This window comes from Lepisosteus platostomus, chromosome 5 (assembly GCF_059453375.1).
Source record: "Lepisosteus platostomus isolate fLepPlt1 chromosome 5, fLepPlt1.hap1, whole genome shotgun sequence".
Taxonomy (NCBI): Eukaryota; Metazoa; Chordata; class Actinopteri; order Semionotiformes; family Lepisosteidae; genus Lepisosteus; species Lepisosteus platostomus.
Genome location: NC_142615.1, coordinates 66,300,504 through 66,304,859, shown reverse-complemented (window position 1 = coordinate 66,304,859; position 4,356 = coordinate 66,300,504). Strand labels below are relative to the sequence as shown.

General features: G+C 42.1%; 1 long non-coding RNA gene across 1 annotated transcript; it reads left to right on the top strand.

The window, feature by feature from the left end:
• Positions 1-636: 636 nt before the first annotated feature.
• LOC148671516 (uncharacterized) lies at positions 637-1,975 on the top strand. Its single transcript, XR_015937107.1, has 2 exons — positions 637-752; positions 1,458-1,975. It is a non-coding gene; the product is annotated as an uncharacterized LOC148671516 (long non-coding RNA).
• The last annotated feature ends 2,381 nt before the right edge of the window (positions 1,976-4,356 follow it).

Sequence of the window (4,356 nt, the reverse complement as noted above, 5' to 3'; positions counted from 1 at the left end):
GAATATTATCAAACAAAATGTTTTTTATTAACGCTATAAGAAAATGTATCTGTTCTTTATAGGCACTTGTTCACAAACCAAGCTTGACGTTTTGAGGTTTTATTTTTTAATAATGTTAAGAACATTTTTCCGTGAAATACATGGTGTGCTTGTAAATTAGAAAACTTTACATGAATTTAAAATGTTTGTAAACTTTTCCCTGGGGGTTTCTCCCACTACTCTGCATTCCATTATCTCTACTGGGAAACAATTTTAGAACATTAGGACCAATCCGTTAAAGTATGAAAAACAACACCCCATCATTTTTTGTCTGTTAATACCTTAAAGACTTTTACGCTTGCGCTGTGTGGAAATTTATCTCAAACTTTCAAAAAAGCTGTGGCTGTGAAAAATGTCTTGTGTTATGTAGGTGTGTTACACCATTGGCGCATATTCTTAAATGCTCCGGCCTGACAGGGTCGCAGTGCGTGCTTGGAGCTGTCAGACACCGCAGAGGTGCTGAGATGGCTTCTTTGTGTGAAGAAACAACGGGTTCCGCTACTCTGCAAAGTGAAGAGGTAGGCGGCTAAAATATTTTTCTGATCGTGCTTGTATCGGTGCTTAGCCTATGTCATTTTAATACTTGATCTTCTTTTTAGCAAAACCCGACTCCACCCTCTGCACCCTGTGACAGCGGCGGGGGTGTGAGTTCAGCTGGGGTACCAGATGTTGAAGAACTGCCGGGTGCTAGCGATGATGCCACGCTACAAATGGTAAATATTAACGAAAAACCTTAGCTCACAAGCGCGTTAAATGCTCGATATTTTAGGTACAAAGCATGTCTATTTTGTTAAGCCTTCCTTTTCTTTTTCCTTTAATAGAATAAAGAGGATGTGGACGGGTCAATCTTCAGCCTACCGGCACATGTGACTGTCTCGTGTCTATGCTAGTGTGTTCGCCCAAATGTTAATAAAGCTGATGCCTATGTCCCTAATGAGCCCGATGTTATGCCCCAGATTGTGAAAGCAGTAGTTTATTGCATCTTCAAACACTGTTTAAAGGGGGTCCTGGTTGATGACTGCCCGGCCTGTCTGATTGACCATCCCGGGCAGCGGGGTCACACATGCCTGTCTGGCGGCTACACAGATGGGTCTGAAGACATGACGTTTGCCGCTTTAGAAATTTATAAGTCTCTCAGTTTAGCCCGAATTTTATCGGCTGTTCTGTACACCGCCCGGTGTCTGGGTTCGTACACCATTACAAATGACACTGAGCGGCGCATAAAACAGTTGCTAAAAAATATAATTGAGGACCGCTCCCCATACGAGCATGTACACACCACAGTTGAACAGCTGGATGGAAAATTAGTAGACATGACTTTTGATGAGTTGCAAAAGAAACACTATTCTTATTTTTACAGACGCAAAAAAAAAAAGATCTATGTAAAATGTGAATACAGATTTCACTCTGTTTTACAGACCCGGGTGTGCCATCGTCCGAAGAATGAAGAATTTCGAATGTATACGTCTGAATTCTTACTAAGAGTGCTTTACACACTTCTCTCTACAAAGCTTGATATGCAAAACAAAGAGTCGAATGCTAATGTCCTTAAATTTGTTAAAGAGATAGATGTGTATGTCAAGAACTTGAGTGAAATTATTGCAGATCTGATGTTTTCAGATCAGAAAAGGAAGCCTGGGGGGTTCTACAGTGTGTATTCCAAAATAGAGCGTGTTTTGCACAGAACCTGTGGTAACACCATCCCGCTGATTACGCAGGCAAATTTTTCCGCACCAACATTTAATTGTTGAATGCAAACAGGAGCCGGTAACGCATGTGTGCTGCGTTGTTTCACTGTTTGAAAACCCCCTGTTGAAATAAAGCGGTTCACATTTCACATACTTGCAAACTGGAGTCTGTAACTTGTGTAAAAAGTGCGGCTGCGCTGTTTCTGTGTTTGAAAACCCCCTGTTGAAATAAAGCGGTTCACATTTCACATGGTGTTTGTCCTGCGAATTCTTTCCGTGAGACTTTACGCAGTCAGTGTGTGTGTGCATGATTGCACCCCTGCTGCTTTGGAGACACGGCTTGTGCAGCCGGACAACCACTGGGCCACCCGGCCGCGGCTGGCACCGCTCACACCCCGGGATCTTGCGGCCTGCAACAGACTCCCCGCGCCGCCGTAACTACCCGATTTCCTAGGGTTATAATAGAGCGCACTCAACCCCACGGCAGACATGGTCCCCTTCCAAACCAATACACACTTTCACACACCTAAAGCGAGGGATGCGCCGCCTTGGGGCTTTGGGACCCTGAGGCTCCGGACCGACCGGCCGGGGGGAGGCGGGGGTTCCGACCCACACCATTGGCTCCTGAGGGGACGGGACATGCACAAATAACAACACGCCATTGGATGGCAAGGGGCGGGACAACCAAACACCGTGGACGACCATTGGCTGGAAAAGGGGGGCGTGGTACCTGTCAAAAGTTTGACGAAAGGTGTCGCTTTATACTACTGATGTGCAGTGTGCCTTTCCTCTTGTCGTATTCAAAAGTACTCACTGTGTGAGCTCCTCACTGCGTGTTCTGTACTCTACTGTGATTTAATTTAGATGATTACGTGGAGTAGAGTGACAAGATCTACTTGAACATTTTTGGTTTGTGAAATGAAACACTAAATACACTACTGTAAATAAAAGTAATGGACATTTAAAATAATAACAGTTCAGCTAGAAGAGTGAAAGATAAAAGACTATTTAGAATGACATTCACAATAGACTTAAGAACAGTTCAACCACCTGAATAGGGACTTGAACCCTGGGCCCTCAGATTAAAAGTTTGATACTCTACCGACTGAGCTATCCGGGCTCTGAAAGAAAGTTGACACTGTCGGGATCCTCGCAAGTCACGTGTCTCTTGTGCGGAAGAGCAGTCATACCTGACCCGTCTGGAATGACCACTGACAGACTTTATCCAGAAGCGACGGCACCACTCCCAGTAGAATGAGTGAGAAATAGAGCATGACATGAGTAGTTAAGGGGCTCCCACAATCCATCTTTCCTCACATTACTGATTTTTCTCAATAGCATTTTGACCTTTTTTCACATTCAGATTTTTTTCACATTTAATTAAATCTTTTAATCAAAAACATTAAAAAGAAAACAAATGGAACATTTTTTGGAACAATAATTAAAAAAAACTTTCAATGCCTTGGTTGTACAATGCCATACGTGTGCACACCCTTTATAAAGGGAGTTGCAACAATGCTGAAATTTAAAGAGCATTTCTGTAGAGAAAACAGCATTTTTTCTGCCTTGATGTTAAGCTTAGGGAGTCTGTCTTTTAGAAATTATATTTCTTAACACCTTGCACAGCCTCCCGACAGACTAACAAATATTTTTTGGAGAAATTGGCTCACACACCAGAAAACACTAACGTTTATTTACGTGAGAGTATGTAAAACTCAGGCTTTAACAGATGTTCATGGTGTTTCACACGGGGTGTTATCTGTTGTAGTGTTTCCAAAGATGTGTTAGCGGACCACAAATTATCTTGAAAAGATTTGGGTTTGTACTGGCTGGGATTCAAACACGACTTAATTATTTGGAAGGCACCTGTACCACCAACGCACTTCCGAGAAGCACCTGCAAATTATCACAATCCTTTCTCTCACCTACAAAGTTATGGAGACACAGACGTCCAATGAAAACTCAAGGCTCCACTCAAGGCTTTATTCACTCAAGGCTCCACTCTTTTGTTGTGATGTCATTTTAATTAATATTAGCTTTGATAAGGTGTCATTTTTGCCTCTTAAAGGTCAAGTCTGCTCCTTTCTTCCTGGTATAGAAAGAACGTGTTCCATCTTTGTTTAAAAACACCACTAAAAGTAAATTATTCAGCTCTACCGCCTGTGTGCATTGACAAGACATCTCAAAAGGACATATTAAATAAGAACACGATCCTTCCTGTTACCATTCCTGTGCCAGGGCGTTGTTTCACCCTTTTACGTTAAATCATCAGTACTGCTGTTTTTCTATGCATAGTTTAATCAAGAGCACTTAAAAGATGCAAAAAGCTTTCAAATAAAATAGAATTGAAAGACAGTCGAGTAAGGAGGTAGAAAAAAAGCACTCCCCCGTCTGGGAATCAACCACCGTCGCCCATGTAACTGGATACAAAAATAACAGATTAATTTGTGCCCAGTCTCTTGAAGCTTCGATGCGATTATTTTTCCTTCCTTATTTCTTCATTCCTATGAATTTACTCTGTAGTAGAAGAAACGCGAAAGTGGGAAACTGCAGGCATTCTTCGTGAGTGGTGAATTGTGATCAGTGAGCATTTCCACATCTCTAAGTCTGTTCCATAAAATTTTTCATT